Genomic DNA, 21,105 nt, shown 5'->3' with positions numbered 1-21,105 from the left:
ATCATAAATATTTATCAAACCTGGACAGGTGATTATTGTATTGGAGTGTAAAAAGACAGAGTGCACTCGGTACAGGTATCAAAACAGGGTTTTTTTATTAACATACACACAAGAAAACATTTTTACACCATTTGATCTTGCCAGTCCACCTGTCCTACATCAGAGATTAAGTAGGCCACAAATTGGTCCCTCATTTGGCCAACTTCAATGGATGACCTGAGAGGGTGCTGAGTGAATTCAGGCAATGGGTTAGGAGCAGCATCATCGAGTTCAAAGGTTGGGTGCTCTTTAGCCATCACAAAATTATGTAGAACCACACACGCCTTCACCATCTCATCCACTGTTTCAAGTTTCAGATTAATGGCTGTGCCGAGAATGCGCCATCTGGAGACAAGAATCCCAAAAGCACAATCTACAGTTCTTCTGGCCCTGGTCAGCCTGTAATTAAAGATTTTTTTGTGTGGTCCAAGTCACAGCTAGAGTAGGGTTTGAGCAGGTTTTGACACATCTAGAATGCCTCATCACCAACCATTACAAAGGACTGTGGCAGAGCTTCAGTGTGGGGAAGAGGCCGTGGCATGGGGAAATTAAATTGGTGCCCATACAACCTCCGGCCCATGTCAGAGTTCTTAAAAGCCTGGGAGTCATTCCCATGGCCAAATGCCCCAATGCCCACTGCAACAAACATACAGTCTGCATCCGCAAAGGCCATGAGTACTGTAGAAAAGTACTTTTTGTAGTTATAGTACTCCGATCCAGTTCTTTTAGGTTTGATTATCCGTACGTGTTTCCCATCAACAGCTCCCAAACAGTTGGAGAAATTGCAGACTGTCCAGAATTTGTCAGCTATTTACATCCACTTTTCAGCGGTGGGCAGGGGCATAAATTCTGGACAAAGAACATTCCAGAGAGCCCGGCAGGTGTCCGCAACAATTCCAGACAAGGTAGAGATTCCAATACTGTACTGGAAGTATAGTGAAGATAGGGTCTCTCCAGTCGCCAGGAATCTGCGAAACAGAGAAAGAAGTAAGATTAATATTTCTGTATATGGTTTTTTTAAATAATAAACTAAAATAAAAATTTAGTACATTGAAGAAAAATAATTAGGCCAGGTTTGGAATAGTACATATCACAAAAAAAATTATGCAGGCCCCCCTTGGTTTTTAAATATTACGTACTGTAATGTGACCAGGAGCCGTTCCTCAGGAGGAATCGCACGACGGAGCTGTGTGTCCTGTCTCCGGATGTATTCTTGGACACGAGCCAGCAAATCCATAAAGCTTTCTTGGGACATCTGGATATAATCTGTAAATTTCTCCGGGTTTGCCTGTAGCTCGCTGTAGAGGGTGTGGTACGCCCCACGGCTCTCCCGGAGTTCAACAATCGGATGTATCCACAAACGCCGCCATTGCCGTCTTCGCTGTCTCTTTCTCTTCCTTTGTTCATGGCAAGCAACTGCATATTCCTGAGCCATCGCGATGTCCAAATCCAAGTTGAAGTGAAAACTCTTCCAGCGCAAATCCATGTTGATACAAGAAAAAGCAAGCAAATGTGAAGAATATCGCCTGTAGACAGGGACTATATAAAGAATTACCATAACACACCACCACTGATGTCCCATTGGTGGTGTGTGTTGCAAGATTTTTATTTCGAATTTCTTCTGTGAAGACAAACAATATGCATAAAAAATGCAAACGCATTGAAACCGCATGCAAACACATACAAACGCTGCATTTTTTTTATTTCATGCGCACAAAAATGCTACAAAAAAACACAGTGTATATAAGCATTTTATGCGTTTTTTCAATGCATTTGTGTGCACAAAAAACGCAGCGCACAAAAAACGCAAGTGTGAAAGTAGCCTAAGAGTCAGGAGAAGGCAGTCCAGAATACCAATACTACACAGGTCCACTTATAGTGTAGTGACTAGTGCACTCGCTGCACCAGCAGTAGAGTTGAGCGAAACGGATTGGTCAAATTCAAAAATAGCCGACTTTAGCTAAAGTCGGGTTTCGCCAATCGAAACCCGACCATAGCGTGAGGTTGGCCATGAGGTCACTGATCAGAGCGCCAAAGTCGCGTTTCAAATAATGCTTCCAGCGCCTTTTCTCAGCCAATGAAGTTGGACGCACACTGTGGGCAATGCGATGACATAGGCAGCGGCCACCACCATTTTAGAGAAGGGCATTGAAGTGATTGGCTGGCTTTGTGTGGCGTCACAGTGGGTATAAAAGGCTGTGACCGCCGACCGCCATCTTACTTCTGCCGATCTTAGAATAGGGAGAGGTGCTGCTGCTGATTCTGAACAGGGAGAGCGTTAGGCAAGGAAGAAGAAAAAAAAAACTGCTTCTGCTGATAGAGCTTTTCACTGTACAGTTAGTGTGCAGTGAAAGGGGAGGATTTTTGTTGTGTGCAGCAGCGCTGGTGGTAATTAGGCTGCCTTTTAAGGCTATCTGCTAGCTGCATTGCTGTGTTCACACTGCTGTTCAAACTGCTTTTTTCAAAGCACTCCAACTTTTATTATTTTGTCCTGGTGAGTTATTGAGCGTTCATTTTTTCACACACCGTATAGCGGTGTACGCTCCTCACACACTACCGTGTACCAGCTGGTATCACGGACAAATAGAATCTATCTGGGTGTGACTCTGGAAGAAAAAGCCGAGGAGTTTTTCTGTTTTTCCAGACCTACACCTTAGAGTGCTGTCCGCTTTTCAAACAGTTTCGTATATCTGCTGTTTGATGACGGTCAAAACTAGACAGAGACAGCGTGTGTCAGTCCCTATACAAATAGACGGAGATTGGCAATTTTCCATACAGACACCGTAAAGTGGTGTTCGCTCTTCACACACTACCGTGTTCCGGCTCGTATCACGGACAAATAAAAGCTATCTGGGTGTGAATCTGGAAAAAAAGCCGAGGAGTTTTTCCGTTTTTCCAGACCTACACCTTAGAGTGCTGTCCGCTTGTCAAACAGTTTTGTATATCTACTGTTTGATTACGGTCAAAACTAGACAGAGACAGCGTGTGTCAGTCCGTATACAAATAGACGGAGTTTGACAATTTTCCATACAGACACCGTATAGACCTGTCCGATTCGCAAACAGTTTTGTATATCTGCCGTTCGCATTAGTCACATCTATACAGAGTCAGCGTGTATGTGTGACACTCCATAAATACGAATATGGAGATTGTTAGTTACACAAAAAATGTATACAGCTGTACACTTCTTATACAGTTCTGTATATCTGCTTGTTGGATTACGGACCAATATATACTGTGAGAGCATCTGTGACTAACAAAATATATACGTAGATTTAATTTTTTTAATACACCTTACACAGCTGGACGCTCCTCATACAGTACCATCTCTCTGCTGGTATTTTTGGTACATTTTCCCAAACATGAGGAAGTATGGTGGAAGAGGCCGCGGACGTGGGCAGGGGGGCGCAGCTGGTACTGATGGTGGTGGTGCATCGGCTGGTTCTGGCAAAAGCACAATAGCAGCTAAGGCTGGTTTCACATTAGCGCATTTTCAGCGCGCGCACGGCCGGGGGTAGCTCCGCCCCCGAGCCGGCTCTCTGCCCGGCGTGCCCGCCCCTTGCTTGTAGCGCCGCCTACTAGCGGACAGCGGCGCCTGCGATCGGCGCACCCTATCTTTAGCATAGGGTGCGCAGATCGTGCGCAGGCCGTGCGCTAGTTGCGCTTTGACCGGCGCTGCGCACTTTTGACGGTGCGCCGTGCGCGCCAAAATCCGAAAAGTTTGATTTTGGCGCGCACGGCGCACCGTCAAAAGTGCGCAGCACAGGTCAAAGCGCAACTAGCGCACGGCCTGCGCACGATCTGCGCACCCTATGCTAAAGATAGGGTGCGCCGATCGCAGGCGCCGCTGTCCGCTAGTAGGCGGCGCTACAAGCAAGGGGCGGGCACGCCGGGCAGAGAGCCGGCTCGGGGGCGGAGCTACCCCCGGCCGTGCGCGCGCTGAAAATGCGCTAATGTGAAACCAGCCTAAGGCAGCATGTGTTGAGCCTGCGTCATCGTCTGGCCCAAGAAGGCCTGTAAGGTTGCCTTTTCTTGGAGTAGGAAAACCGCTTTTAAAGCCAGAGCATCAGTAACAGGTTTTGATGTACATTGCCGAAACAGCCACCAGCTCTATTGCCTCCTCTTCTGAACGTTCGAAACCTGCAAGCACGGAGTCGTCAGTGCAGGGTTCTGGTCAGGAAAAACACCTTTCCTTGTGTCCTTCACCCCCACAAAAAGTTAAGGATGCGGCAGCCCACACTTCAGATTACTATATGGAGCTCTTTTCACATACCATGCCTGGGTTATCCAGTCAAATCCAGAATTCCCCAGTCCAAGATGAATCTGACATGGAGTGCACTGATGCACAGCCACTGCTAGATGATTCTGCTGGTACATCGACCCAGAGCACTACATTGCCCTCGCAGTCTATTGAGCCAGAATCTGACCCTGATGAAACTCAGGTGCCCCTTCCCGCATACTATACCACCTTACACGGTGACACAGAGGAAGGTAAAGAGGAAGATGCAGATGACTTTGAAGAGGAGGTGATGGATGACCCAGTTCTTGACCCGGATTGGCATCCATTGGGGGAGGAGGTTGGCGCTGGCAATAGATCCGCAGCAGGCATTGACATCGCAGCAGCGGTTATCTGCCAGCCCCGTAGGTGTCCAACAACGTGGAGCAAAAACTAAAAGAGTTGCAGGACAGCTTGGCCGGACATTCAACTTAGCATAGCGTGCAAGGCCAGAAAATGTATACCATAGTAGGAAGAGTGCAGTGTGGCACTTCTTTGTCCAAAATCCTACTGATGAGGCAAAGGTTACCTGTAAGAAGTGCGGAAGGACCTTTAGCTGAGGTAAACAACTCAGAAATTTGAATACCAGTTGCATGCTTAGACATTTAATCAACATGCACTTGCAAGCGTGGACGGACTACAAAACCTCAGGTAGCACAGGTGCACCTGCTCCGACTGAAGGTAGCCAGTAACGCTCCATCACTTCCTCCACTGTAAGACCACCGCCACTGTTAAGTACACCACTAATACTAAATGTGGAGGTGTCATCGCAAGGCCAAAGCACTCAGGGAATCACAATGGTTTTGCAACACAACACTGAATCTAGGCCATCACCACCAATGCCATCACCAACCCCCTCTCACTCCATCTGGTCCACCGCTACTTCCCCCTTATGCAGCTCTCCAGTCCAGCTCACCATACCAGACACTCTGAGTAGGAACAGAAAGTACTCATCCTCTCATCCGCATACACTTTGTTTGAACTCCTACATTGCCTAACTAATCTCATTAGAGATGATGCCCTAACATTTGGTTGAAAGCGAAGCTTTCCGCGACTTCATGGCCTATGCTGTCCCATACTATGACCTACCCAGTCGGCACTTCTTTTCTCGAAAAGCCATCCCTGCCCTCCACCGGCATGTGAAAGACCGCATTGTCCATGCACTAAAACAGTCAGTGAGTGGAAAGGTGCACCTCACAAAAGATGCATGGACCAGTAGGCATGGCCAGGGCTGTTACGTGTCCATCACTGCGCACTGGGTTAATGTGGTGGATGCAGGCTCCACTGGGGACAGCGGCGGAGGAACAGTGCTGCCTAGCCCACGGTATAGGAAACAGTTGACTGTAGGCTTTCGATCCTCCTCCTCCTCTATCAGCGAAAGCTCGTCCACAGAGTGCAGTCACACGAGCACTCCATCCGCAGCTGGCAGTGTTGCACACGAGGTGTCCCACTATCGAACAGCTAGTGGTAAGCGTCAGCAGGCTGTGTTAAAGATGATGTCTTTGGGCGACAACAGACACATCGCGGAGGTACTGGCCGACTACTTGCAGCGACAAACTGAGTCATGGCTGGGCAGTCTACATCTTGAGGCAGGTAAGGTAGTCAGTGATGATGGCCGTAATTTTGTGGCAGCCATAGCCCGTGCAAAACTCACACACATACCTTGCCTGGTTCACACTTTGAACCTGGTGGTGCAGTGCTTCCTTAATAATTATCCGGAATTAACATCCCTGCTCCATAAGGTGCAAAGACTGTTCTTGCACATCCGTCGCTCAAATGTCCACTCCACTCGTATGCAGTAGCTGCAGTGATTGCTCCACCTCCCAAAGCACCGCCTAATCATAGACATTGCAACAAGGTGGAACGTCACCCTACACATGGTTGAGAGGCTGTGCGAACAGAGGCAGGCTGTAATGCATGTGTGGGAGGATACACGGGCAGGCAGTCTGAGGGAAGACATGAAATTGTTGGGTGTGCAGTGGTCAAAGCTGAAAGACCTCTGGAAAGTCCTTCAGTGTTTTGAGGAATGCACACGGCTGGTAAGTGCAGACGACGCCATCATAAGCATGAGCATCCCACTTATGCGTCTGCTCATGCAAAGTTTGACGCACATTAAGGATCAGGCGTCTGCAGCGGAGGAGGAGGAGGGAAGCCTTGATGACAGTCAGCCATTGTCTGGTCAGGGAACTGTCCTGGACTCCGGAAATATATACTGTTTCAAGTTTCAGATTAATGGCTGTGCCGAGAATGCGCCATCTGGAGACAAGAATCCCAAAAGCACAATCTACAGTTCTTCTGGCCCTGGTCAGCCTGTAATTAAAGATTTTTTTGTGTGGTCCAAGTCACAGCTAGAGTAGGGTTTGAGCAGGTTTTGACACATCTAGAATGCCTCATCACCAACCATTACAAAGGACTGTGGCAGAGCTTCAGTGTGGGGAAGAGGCCGTGGCATGGGGAAATTAAATTGGTGCCCATACAACCTCCGGCCCATGTCAGAGTTCTTAAAAGCCTGGGAGTCATTCCCATGGCCAAATGCCCCAATGCCCACTGCAACAAACATACAGTCTGCATCCGCAAAGGCCATGAGTACTGTAGAAAAGTACTTTTTGTAGTTATAGTACTCCGATCCAGTTCTTTTAGGTTTGATTATCCGTACGTGTTTCCCATCAACAGCTCCCAAACAGTTGGAGAAATTGCAGACTGTCCAGAATTTGTCAGCTATTTACATCCACTTTTCAGCGGTGGGCAGGGGCATAAATTCTGGACAAAGAACATTCCAGAGAGCCCGGCAGGTGTCCGCAACAATTCCAGACAAGGTAGAGATTCCAATACTGTACTGGAAGTGTAGTGAAGATAGGGTCTCTCCAGTCGCCAGGAATCTGCGAAACAGAGAAAGAAGTAAGATTAATATTTCTGTATATGGTTTTTTTAAATAATAAACTAAAATAAAAATTTAGTACATTGAAGAAAAATAATTAGGCCAGGTTTGGAATAGTACATATCACAAAAAAAATTATGCAGGCCCCCCTTGGTTTTTAAATATTACGTACTGTAATGTGACCAGGAGCCGTTCCTCAGGAGGAATCGCACGACGGAGCTGTGTGTCCTGTCTCCGGATGTATTCTTGGACACGAGCCAGCAAATCCATAAAGCTTTCTTGGGACATCTGGATATAATCTGTAAATTTCTCCGGGTTTGCCTGTAGCTCGCTGTAGAGGGTGTGGTACGCCCCACGGCTCTCCCGGAGTTCAACAATCGGATGTATCCACAAACGCCGCCATTGCCGTCTTCGCTGTCTCTTTCTCTTCCTTTGTTCATGGCAAGCAACTGCATATTCCTGAGCCATCGCGATGTCCAAATCCAAGTTGAAGTGAAAACTCTTCCAGCGCAAATCCATGTTGATACAAGAAAAAGCAAGCAAATGTGAAGAATATCGCCTGTAGACAGGGACTATATAAAGAATTACCATAACACACCACCACTGATGTCCCATTGGTGGTGTGTGTTGCAAGATTTTTATTTCGAATTTCTTCTGTGAAGACAAACAATATGCATAAAAAATGCAAACGCATTGAAACCGCATGCAAACGCATACAAACGCTGCATTTTTTTTATTTCATGCGCACAAAAATGCTACAAAAAAACACAGCGTATATAAGCATTTTATGCGTTTTTTCAATGCATTTGTGTGCACAAAAAACGCAGCGCAAAAAAAACGCAAGTGTGAAAGTAGCCTAAGAGTCAGGAGAAGGCAGTCCAGAATACCAATACTACACAGGTCCACTTATAGTGTAGTGACTAGTGCACTCGCTGCACCAGCAGTAGAGTTGAGCGAAACGGATTGGTCAAATTCAAAAATAGCCGACTTTAGCTAAAGTCGGGTTTCGCCAATCGAAACCCGACCATAGCGTGAGGTTGGCCATGAGGTCACTGATCAGAGCGCCAAAGTCGCGTTTCAAATAATGCTTCCAGCGCCTTTTCTCAGCCAATGAAGTTGGACGCACACTGTGGGCAATGCGATGACATAGGCAGCGGCCACCACCATTTTAGAGAAGGGCATTGAAGTGATTGGCTGGCTTTGTGTGGCGTCACAGTGGGTATAAAAGGCTGTGACCGCCGACCGCCATCTTACTTCTGCCGATCTTAGAATAGGGAGAGGTGCTGCTGCTGATTCTGAACAGGGAGAGCGTTAGGCAAGGAAGAAGAAAAAAAAAACTGCTTCTGCTGATAGAGCTTTTCACTGTACAGTTAGTGTGCAGTGAAAGGGGAGGATTTTTGTTGTGTGCAGCAGCGCTGGTGGTAATTAGGCTGCCTTTTAAGGCTATCTGCTAGCTGCATTGCTGTGTTCACACTGCTGTTCAAACTGCTTTTTTCAAAGCACTCCAACTTTTATTATTTTGTCCTGGTGAGTTATTGAGCGTTCATTTTTTCACACACCGTATAGCGGTGTACGCTCCTCACACACTACCGTGTACCAGCTGGTATCACGGACAAATAGAATCTATCTGGGTGTGACTCTGGAAGAAAAAGCCGAGGAGTTTTTCTGTTTTTCCAGACCTACACCTTAGAGTGCTGTCCGCTTTTCAAACAGTTTCGTATATCTGCTGTTTGATGACGGTCAAAACTAGACAGAGACAGCGTGTGTCAGTCCCTATACAAATAGACGGAGATTGGCAATTTTCCATACAGACACCGTAAAGTGGTGTTCGCTCTTCACACACTACCGTGTTCCGGCTCGTATCACGGACAAATAAAAGCTATCTGGGTGTGAATCTGGAAAAAAAGCCGAGGAGTTTTTCCGTTTTTCCAGACCTACACCTTAGAGTGCTGTCCGCTTGTCAAACAGTTTTGTATATCTACTGTTTGATTACGGTCAAAACTAGACAGAGACAGCGTGTGTCAGTCCGTATACAAATAGACGGAGTTTGACAATTTTCCATACAGACACCGTATAGACCTGTCCGATTCGCAAACAGTTTTGTATATCTGCCGTTCGCATTAGTCACATCTATACAGAGTCAGCGTGTATGTGTGACACTCCATAAATACGAATATGGAGATTGTTAGTTACACAAAAAATGTATACAGCTGTACACTTCTTATACAGTTCTGTATATCTGCTTGTTGGATTACGGACCAATATATACTGTGAGAGCATCTGTGACTAACAAAATATATACGTAGATTTAATTTTTTTAATACACCTTACACAGCTGGACGCTCCTCATACAGTACCATCTCTCTGCTGGTATTTTTGGTACATTTTCCCAAACATGAGGAAGTATGGTGGAAGAGGCCGCGGACGTGGGCAGGGGGGCGCAGCTGGTACTGATGGTGGTGGTGCATCGGCTGGTTCTGGCAAAAGCACAATAGCAGCTAAGGCTGGTTTCACATTAGCGCATTTTCAGCGCGCGCACGGCCGGGGGTAGCTCCGCCCCCGAGCCGGCTCTCTGCCCGGCGTGCCCGCCCCTTGCTTGTAGCGCCGCCTACTAGCGGACAGCGGCGCCTGCGATCGGCGCACCCTATCTTTAGCATAGGGTGCGCAGATCGTGCGCAGGCCGTGCGCTAGTTGCGCTTTGACCGGCGCTGCGCACTTTTGACGGTGCGCCGTGCGCGCCAAAATCCGAAAAGTTTGATTTTGGCGCGCACGGCGCACCGTCAAAAGTGCGCAGCACAGGTCAAAGCGCAACTAGCGCACGGCCTGCGCACGATCTGCGCACCCTATGCTAAAGATAGGGTGCGCCGATCGCAGGCGCCGCTGTCCGCTAGTAGGCGGCGCTACAAGCAAGGGGCGGGCACGCCGGGCAGAGAGCCGGCTCGGGGGCGGAGCTACCCCCGGCCGTGCGCGCGCTGAAAATGCGCTAATGTGAAACCAGCCTAAGGCAGCATGTGTTGAGCCTGCGTCATCGTCTGGCCCAAGAAGGCCTGTAAGGTTGCCTTTTCTTGGAGTAGGAAAACCGCTTTTAAAGCCAGAGCATCAGTAACAGGTTTTGATGTACATTGCCGAAACAGCCACCAGCTCTATTGCCTCCTCTTCTGAACGTTCGAAACCTGCAAGCACGGAGTCGTCAGTGCAGGGTTCTGGTCAGGAAAAACACCTTTCCTTGTGTCCTTCACCCCCACAAAAAGATAAGGATGCGGCAGCCCACACTTCAGATTACTATATGGAGCTCTTTTCACATACCATGCCTGGGTTATCCAGTCAAATCCAGAATTCCCCAGTCCAAGATGAATCTGACATGGAGTGCACTGATGCACAGCCACTGCTAGATGATTCTGCTGGTACATCGACCCAGAGCACTACATTGCCCTCGCAGTCTATTGAGCCAGAATCTGACCCTGATGAAACTCAGGTGCCCCTTCCCGCATACTATACCACCTTACACGGTGACACAGAGGAAGGTAAAGAGGAAGATGCAGATGACTTTGAAGAGGAGGTGATGGATGACCCAGTTCTTGACCCGGATTGGCATCCATTGGGGGAGGAGGTTGGCGCTGGCAATAGATCCGCAGCAGGCATTGACATCGCAGCAGCGGTTATCTGCCAGCCCCGTAGGTGTCCAACAACGTGGAGCAAAAACTAAAAGAGTTGCAGGACAGCTTGGCCGGACATTCAACTTAGCATAGCGTGCAAGGCCAGAAAATGTATACCATAGTAGGAAGAGTGCAGTGTGGCACTTCTTTGTCCGAAATCCTACTGATGAGGCAAAGGTTACCTGTAAGAAGTGCGGAAGGACCTTTAGCTGAGGTAAACAACTCAGAAATTTGAATACCAGTTGCATGCTTAGACATTTAATCAACATGCACTTGCAAGCGTGGACGGACTACAAAACCTCAGGTAGCACAGGTGCACCTGCTCCGACTGAAGGTAGCCAGTAACGCTCCATCACTTCCTCCACTGTAAGACCACCGCCACTGTTAAGTACACCACTAATACTAAATGTGGAGGTGTCATCGCAAGGCCAAAGCACTCAGGGAATCACAATGGTTTTGCAACACAACACTGAATCTAGGCCATCACCACCAATGCCATCACCAACCCCCTCTCACTCCATCTGGTCCACCGCTACTTCCCCCTTATGCAGCTCTCCAGTCCAGCTCACCATACCAGACACTCTGAGTAGGAACAGAAAGTACTCATCCTCTCATCCGCATACACTTTGTTTGAACTCCTACATTGCTTAACTAATCTCATTAGAGATGATGCCCTAACATTTGGTTGAAAGCGAAGCTTTCCGCGACTTCATGGCCTATGCTGTCCCATACTATGACCTACCCAGTCGGCACTTCTTTTCTCGAAAAGCCATCCCTGCCCTCCACCGGCATGTGAAAGACCGCATTGTCCATGCACTAAAACAGTCAGTGAGTGGAAAAGGTGCACCTCACAAAAGATGCATGGACCAGTAGGCATGGCCAGGGCTGTTACGTGTCCATCACTGCGCACTGGGTTAATGTGGTGGATGCAGGCTCCACTGGGGACAGCGGCGGAGGAACAGTGCTGCCTAGCCCACGGTATAGGAAACAGTTGACTGTAGGCTTTCGATCCTCCTCCTCCTCTATCAGCGAAAGCTCGTCCACAGAGTGCAGTCACACGAGCACTCCATCCGCAGCTGGCAGTGTTGCACACGAGGTGTCCCACTATCGAACAGCTAGTGGTAAGCGTCAGCAGGCTGTGTTAAAGATGATGTCTTTGGGCGACAGCAGACACATCGCGGAGGTACTGGCCGACTACTTGCAGCGACAAACTGAGTCATGGCTGGGCAGTCTACATCTTGAGGCAGGTAAGGTAGTCAGTGATGATGGCCGTAATTTTGTGGCAGCCATAGCCCGTGCAAAACTCACACACATACCTTGCCTGGTTCACACTTTGAACCTGGTGGTGCAGTGCTTCCTTAATAATTATCCGGAATTAACATCCCTGCTCCATAAGGTGCAAAGACTGTTCTTGCACATCCGTCGCTCAAATGTCCTCTCCACTCGTATGCAGTAGCTGCAGTGATTGCTCCACCTCCCAAAGCACCGCCTAATCATAGACATTGCAACAAGGTGGAACGTCACCCTACACATGGTTGAGAGGCTGTGCGAACAGAGGCAGGCTGTAATGCATGTGTGGGAGGATACACGGGCAGGCAGTCTGAGGGAAGACATGAAATTGTTGGGTGTGCAGTGGTCAAAGCTGAAAGACCTCTGGAAAGTCCTTCAGTGTTTTGAGGAATGCACACGGCTGGTAAGTGCAGACGACGCCATCATAAGCATGAGCATCCCACTTATGCGTCTGCTCATGCAAAGTTTGACGCACATTAAGGATCAGGAGTCTGCAGCGGAGGAGGAGGAGGGAAGCCTTGATGACAGTCAGCCATTGTCTGGTCAGGGAACTGTCCTGGACGAGGTGGAGGAAGAAGAGGAAGAGGAGGAGGATGAGGGGGATGATTATTTTGGACAGGAGGATGCTTCTCAGGGGGCAAGAGAAAATGTTGGCGTTCCAAGGTCAGGTACAGTGTTTGTGCATGACTGTAGGGATGTGGATTTGCCAGAAAGTGGACCTCCACCCACCACTGGCAGTGCATCATTGACACCTGGAACATTGGCCCACATGTGCGATTATGCCTTGTGGATCCTAAAAACGGACCCCCGCATTGTCAAAATGATGAGGGATGACGACTACTGGCTGGCCAGCATCCTCGATCCACGCTACAAAGGCTAATTACACAACATCATGCCACTTGAGAATTAACATCCCTGCTCCATAAGGTGCAAAGACTGTTCTTGCACATCCGTCGCTCAAATGTCCACTCCACTCGTATGCAGTAGCTGCAGTGATTGCTCCACCTCCCAAAGCACCGCCTAATCATAGACATTGCAACAAGGTGGAACGTCACCCTACACATGGTTGAGAGGCTGTGCGAACAGAGGCAGGCTGTAATGCATGTGTGGGAGGATACACGGGCAGGCAGTCTGAGGGAAGACATGAAATTGTTGGGTGTGCAGTGGTCAAAGCTGAAAGACCTCTGGAAAGTCCTTCAGTGTTTTGAGGAATGCACACGGCTGGTAAGTGCAGACGACGCCATCATAAGCATGAGCATCCCACTTATGCGTCTGCTCATGCAAAGTTTGACGCACATTAAGGATCAGGCGTCTGCAGCGGAGGAGGAGGAGGGAAGCCTTGATGACAGTCAGCCATTGTCTGGTCAGGGAACTGTCCTGGACGAGGTGGAGGAAGAAGAGGAAGAGGAGGAGGATGAGGGGGATGATTATTTTGGACAGGAGGATGCTTCTCAGGGGGCAAGAGAAAATGTTGGCGTTCCAAGGTCAGGTACAGTGTTTGTGCATGACTGTAGGGATGTGGATTTGCCAGAAAGTGGACCTCCACCCACCACTGGCAGTGCATCATTGACACCTGGAACATTGGCCCACATGTGCGATTATGCCTTGTGGATCCTAAAAACGGACCCCCGCATTGTCAAAATGATGAGGGATGACGACTACTGGCTGGCCAGCATCCTCGATCCACGCTACAAAGGCTAATTACACAACATCATGCCACTTGAGAACCTAGAGATAATATTGGCTAACAAACAAGCAACTCTGGTAAACCGTTTGTTTGAGGCTTTCCCAGCACACAGCAGCAGTGCTGGTTCTCTCACAAGCCGTAGTGAGAGGTGTTCGTGTTGCACACAGCCGAAGTGGCGTTGGAGACAGGGGTTTAATGACCATGTTGTGGAATGATTTCTCAAGTACCACTCACACGACTGCTAATACTGCATCGATTAAAAGTGACAGGAGACAGCAGCTGTCAACTATGCTTACAAACTACTTCTCCTCCCATATCGATGTTCTCCCTCACAGGTCATTCCCCTTTGACTATTGGGCCTCTAAATTGGATGCCTGGCCTGAATTGGCACAATATGCCTTACTGAAGCTCGCTTGCACTGTTGCTAGTGTGTTATCTGAAAGAGTCTTCAGTGCTGCTGGATCAATCCTGACAGAAAAAAGGACCCATCTGTCTACCCAAAATGTTGATGATTTAACCTTCATTAAAATGAACGATGCATGGGTTTCAAAGGATTTTGTCCCATCTTCCTCTGATGACATATAGGTTGCTAGAAAACTACCTCGCTTTTGTCCTTCTCTTCCTCAGACTTGCCCAATTCCGCCCTTTGCAGCAGCTGAATGTCCAGCCAACACATCAACATATGACATTTTTTAAACCTCCCTAAGTGAGCTGCCCACCCCCCCAATGGCTGGGGTCAACACCTGGCGCACCCGGGCAAGTGCCGTTGCTCTGAACAGGTGGATGGACCCACAGATGGCCGACGGCACTGGCACAGGGCCCCTCATAGTACAATACAGTGTCTCTGACAGTGGGGGGGCCCACTCGCCGTCAGACACACCAGCGTACTATGAGGGGCCCTGTGCCAGTACTATTGACCACGAGTGTGCCCCCCTGCTTGGTCATGGCCACAGCACTTGCAAGTTACAATACTTACCTCTCCCTGCTCCACTGTTGTGTAGTCTGGGCAGTTAAATCCTTCACAGAGACGGCCACTAGAAATTTGGTTTATTGATCGATGATGGGTAAGATGTAGCTATGGCCTTTCCTGCTGGCCTCTACCTTCAGATGATCAATGGCTACCATTTGTAATGGACGTCAACTTACAAGCGGATGCAGTGGTGCTTTATGATCACCTTTCACAGTTGTGATAGTCACAGTCATGCCAATCCAATAGAATCGCCTACGGTCTGTGGCTTCTGTCTTTTGCACTCCAAAATGACCAGACACATTATTATGGCAGTGAGGACCATGTCTACATCTCTCCCTGTGATCACAATTTGATGGAGACGAGTAACGGTTATGTGATCCACGCTACTGCGATAAAGCAATCCTTTCTTCACAAAGAACCGTTTTCGCTGTCTCCACAGACACAGTAATTGAGGGTCTGCATCGCCTCTGCAACATGTACCGGGAGGTTTTCTCGCCATGAGTAATTCCCAAATTTCTGCTAACACTCGACTTTCCGTCTGTACTTGTATCCATGTAGTTTCCTGTAGCGGAGAGTCTGTACTGGATTACTGAGATTGAAATATATACGAAGATTTAAAAGTACCACAAGACTGTATACTGTTGTACGCCTCAACTACCTTTCCCTTTTTCTACTTGTTAAATTCTGGTGTAATACATACTGAGTCTGTGAGTGTCTGTGTCGGACTCCGGAAATATAGACGGAAATTTAAAATTACCCCTAGACTGGATACACCTGGTATGTGCTGATACAGTACCTTTGTTCAAAATTTTGTAGTACGGTATCATCCATTGTGAGTGAGCGTGTGTGGTTTATGCCTTCTATATATACGGTGAACCGGAGATAACAATTTTTACCCTATACTCGATACAGCTTGTATCTTGTTATACAGTACCTTTGTTCAACATTTAGTATTACGGTCAAATCCATACTGAGTAACCGTCTGAGACTGACTACGGGACTATGTATACGGAGATTTCAATTGTACCCTATAATATATATACTTGCTATCTTGTTATCCAGTACCTTTTTTACAACATTTTTTATTATGGTCAAACCCAGACTGAGTGAGCATCTGAGGGTGACTCCGGAAATATATACCGAGATTTCAAATTTGGCCAACACTGTATACAGCTGTACGCTTGTGTTACATTACCCATTTACAGCTTTTCATATTCTTGTGTAATCCATACTGGGCCTGAGAGCGTTTGTGTCTACCTCCTGAAATGTATACGGAGATTCAGAATGTTTACACTATACTATATATACCTTGTATCTGGTGATACTGTACCCTTTTTCACCTTTTTATTTTATTGGGTAATCCATACTGAGCCTGTGAGCGTCTGTGTATAACTCATGAAATATATATGGAGATTTACTGTTATCTCTAGACTAAATACAGCTGTACGCTTCTGATACAGTACCATATATCTGCTGGTATTTTGGGTCAATTTTCTAAAGCATGAGGAAGTATGGTGGAAGAGGATGCGGACGTGGGCATGGGGGGCCACCTGGTACTGATGGTGGTGGTGGTGCATCTGCTGGTAGTGCCAAAAACACAATAGCAGCTAAGGCAGGAGGTGTTGAGCCTGCGTCATGGTGTAGCTCTGGAAGGCCTGTAAGGCTCCGTTTTCTGGGAGTAGGTAGACTGCTTTTAAAGCCGGAGCATCAGGAACTGTTTTTGGCTTACATTGCTGAAACAGCCTCCAGCTCTATCGCCTCCTCTTCTGAAGTTTAAAAAAATGCAAGCACTGAGTCGTAAATGCGGGCTTCAGGTCAGGAGCAACCACTTTCCTCGTGTCCTTCACCCACACCAAAAGTGAAGGATGTGGCAGCACACACTTCATATTACTCCATGGATCTCTTTTCACATACCATGCCTGGGTTAATTAAAAATGGGGCCCATCATATACTGGCGCATTCAAAATGGGGGACATCTGACACTGGAGCATCATCCATGAGATCCATCATATACTGGAGCATTCTAAATGGGGCAGATCAGACACTGGAGCAGCATCTATGGGGCACATAATACACTGGAGCATTAGAAATGGGGCCCATTATATATGGAGCATTATTAGGGCCCATAAGACACTAGAGCATCATCCATGAGGCCCATCATATACTGGAGCATTCCAAATGGGGGACATCAGACACTGGAGCAGCATTTACGGGACCCTTTATACACTGGAGCATTAGAAATGGGCCACATTATATATGGAGCATTATTAGGGCCCATAAGACACTGGAGCATCATCCATGAGGCCCATCATATACTGGAGCAATCCAGATTGGGGACATCAGACACTGGAGCAGCATTTACGGGGCCCATTATACACTGGAGCATTAGAAATGGAGCACATTATATGTGGAACATTATTTAGGCCCATAACACACTGGAGCATCGTCCATGGGGACCATCATATACTGTAGCATTATGTGGAGCTCATCATATACTGTATGGAACATTATATGAGGCCAATTATTCTGTATGGAGAAATATATGGGGATCATTATTCTGTATGGCGCACAATGTGGTGGCCATAATACTGTATGGAGTATTATACTGTCCTTTTTTTGAGCTATTGTACAATTTAAAATAGCACAGTCATGTCATGTAAGCAGTGAAGTATTTGTCATTGTACTATACCTATATTTCTGTGCCGTATCGGAGCATCATGAGTTGTGGTATGTGTTAAAAGGGCGCACTGTCACTCTTTGGCCCAGGACACACGGAAACCTGGAGCCAGCCATACCCCCCCACAACTTTAGCCAAATAACCCCCAGTTTTCAATGCGTAACTATTATTATGAAGTAATTTAATGTTGACAAGCTTCAGTAATAAGAATTGATGTTTTTGGCATTGAAATGGGCACTGTAGGTGTGTTTACTGTCCTCCACTCCCTGCCGACTTTGCTTCCCCATTGACTTGCATTGGGTTTCGTGTTTCAGTCGGCCTCCGACTTTTCCCTATAGTCGGCCGATTTCGTTCGACCCGACTTTTGAGAAAGTCGGGTTTCATGAAACCCGACTCGACCATAAAAAAGGCAAAGTCGCTCATCTCTAACCAGCAGTAGACATTAGAGAACAGGTCAGGTCATCGGAGATACAGTGGGGCAAAAAAGTATTTAGTCAGTCAGCAATAGTGCAAGTTCCACCACTTAAAAAGATGAGAGGCGTCTGTAATTTACATCATAGGTAGACCTCAACTATGGGAGACAAACTGAGAAAAAAAATCCAGAAAATCACATTGTCTGTTTTTTTTTCATTTTATTTGCATATTATGGTGGAAAATAAGTATTTGGTCAGAAACAAGCAATCAAGATTTCTGGCTCTCACAGACCTGTAACTTCTTCTTTAAGAGTCTCCTCTTTCCTCCACTCATTACCTGTAGTAATGGCACCTGTTTAAACTTGTTATCAGTATAAAAAGACACCTGTGCACACCCTCAAACAGTCTGACGCCAAACTCCACTATGGTGAAGACCAAAGAGCTGTCAAAGGACACCAGAAACAAAATTGTAGCCCTGCACCAGGCTGGGAAGACTGAATCTGCAATAGCCAACCAGCTTGGAGTGAAGAAATCAACTGTGGGAGCAATAATTAGAAAATGGAAGACATACAAGACCACTGATAATCTCCCTCGATCTGGTGCTCCACGCAAAATCCCACCCCGTGGGGTCAGAATGATCACAAGAACGGTGAGCACAAATCCCAGAACCACGCGGGGGGACCTAGTGAATGAACTGCAGAGAGCTGGGACCAATGTAACAAGGCCTACCATAAGTAACACACTACGCCACCATGGACTCAGATCCTGCAGTGCCAGACGTGTCCCACTGCTTAAGCCTGTACATGTCCGGGCCCGTCTGAAGTTTGCTAGAGAGCATTTGGATGATCCAGAGGAGTTTTGGGAGAATGTCCTATGGTCTGATGAAACCAAACTGGAACTGTTTGGTAGAAACACAACTTGTCGTGTTTGGAGGAAAAAGAATACTGAGTTGCATCCATCAAACACCATACCTACTGTAAAGCATGGTGGTGGAAACATCATGCTTTGGGGCTGTTTCTCTGCAAAGGGGCCAGGACGACTGATCCGGGTACATGAAAGAATGAATGGGGCCATGTATCGTGAGATTTTGAGTGCAAACCTCCTTCCATCAGCAAGGGCATTGAAGATGAAACGTGGCTGGGTCTTTCAACATGACAATGATCCAAAGCACACCGCCAGGGCAACGAAGGAGTGGCTTCGTAAGAAGCATTTCAAGGTCCTGGAGTGGCCTAGCCAGTCTCCAGATCTCAACCCTATAGAAAACCTTTGGAGGGAGTTGAAAGTCCGTGTTGCCAAGCGAAAAGCCAAAAACATCACTGCTCTAGAGGAGATCTGCATGGAGGAATGGGCCAACATACCAACAACAGTGTGTGGCAACCTTGTGAAGACTTACAGAAAACGTTTGACCTCTGTCATTGCCAACAAATTATATATCACAAAGTATTGAGATGAAATTTTGTTTCTGACCAAATACTTATTTTCCACCATAATATGCAAATAAAATGAAAAAAAAACAGACAATGTGATTTTCTGGATTTTTTTTTCTCAGTTTGTCTCCCATAGTTGAGGTCTACCTATGATGTAAATTACAGACGCCTCTCATCTTTTTAAGTGGTGGAACTTGCACTATTGCTGACTGACTAAATACTTTTTTTCCCCACTGTAACTGTACTGCGTAGATCCACTTGTACTACCAGAAGCAGATCCCTGTCCATTATTAAGAATACATAATGTAAATAAGTTAATAAGAATGTATAGTTGTAACCGTTAAGCATGAGAACCTACTAAGACTTACTGTATGAACTTTTAAAGTATTCGTAATAACCAGTTGAAGAACAATTGCGCCACAGGACTATGTGTGGTCAGAACTTTATTTGTAAATAGTTACCCCAACTTGGCCTTGAAAATAAGCCGCCGGCATGACCAAAACTAGGCCCATCTACAGAGTGCCCTGTAGCCACGCCCAGGGATGACACACAAAGTGGGTTAAGGTGGTTCCCACCAACCAAATCTCAGGTACAAGGACAAAGATAATTCCTGGATGGCAGCGTAAGGACTGGTCGCTGCAGTAACTCTGTTATTGTTTCTTTTTAGGTTTTTACATTCTTATAATTTTAAGACTTAAGAAGTCAGCTGAGAGAGTAAACAAGGGAGTTGCCATGGAGATGGGAGCAGCTGGAGCTGAGGCAGGACAGTTGGAGTTGGTCTGTGGAGAGGGAAGGAACAGGAGCAGAGACAAGGGCTCTGGGGAACTAAAATTGCAGATTGTTGACCCCAGAGCGAAGCGCTGATAAAAGGGATGCCGTAATCCTTGGCTGGGTAGGAGCTGTACGCCCTGACACCCGAATCTGGAGTACAGGGGACTGCAAGTTCCTTGGCCACACTGAACACCTGAAGGCACGGCAGCAGACCAAGAGCCCGGGGCTGACAATGAAAAGGACAGTGCCCGTGATATAGGCTCACGCTGTCAGCCATACAGGTTAGAAATCACCACGCGGGAGAGGGCCGCAGCTTAGCTACAAGCAGCAGGGACCTGAAAACAGAGCGCAGAGGGAAGGTCCCCAACCCCACCTGGCAGGGTGGATCCCCTGAATGCCTCCAGGCGAGCCGGACTCAATCTATCATCTGTATGTGGTACCCCAGATTGCATTTACGTTCAAGTAAAAGGTAAAGAAAACTGCACCTCTCAGTGTACTTCACTTTTCCTCTGCACCCCAATGTTCACCACCATCTGAACAATCAAATATATTTGCCCTGGGGCCCCGCTCTACCCATGGGGAGCTGAACCATCTTTGCTGTGTCACCATCAGCCCCAGTGGAACAAAACCGCAGCATCGGCCGCCCATTGCCGAACACCACTGGTGGCGTCATGATTAAACACCACATAACTTTCCTCTATTTTTATTGGATGCCCAGGGCCATGGACCGGGTCACTGCCACGGTGACATCCCCTTTAAAGAACCTGACCGGCCCAGTACCAAGTAACCTAAGGCCCTGTGGGGCACTCCATATACTCTTATCTATCATGTCATCCTACCAGCCCTTTGCATAGATGCTGGTCTGGTTTTCACAATTTATCCCCTTTTGCCCCGCCTCTGATCATCTTATTAATAAAGACTTGGATATCTGATATATTTATTGGACTGTATGACTGCAGTTTTCTTCATTTTTTTCCTGCTTTGTACAGACACAGCAGTAGAGTAAAATTATTATTTAGGC

Source organism: Dendrobates tinctorius, unplaced genomic scaffold, assembly GCF_039654945.1.
Source record: "Dendrobates tinctorius isolate UK_male_01 unplaced genomic scaffold, ASM3965494v1 ptg000162l, whole genome shotgun sequence".
NCBI lineage: Eukaryota > Metazoa > Chordata > Amphibia > Anura > Dendrobatidae > Dendrobates > Dendrobates tinctorius.
The sequence above is the reverse complement of the archived record's forward strand: the minus strand, read 5'-3'. Positions refer to the sequence as shown.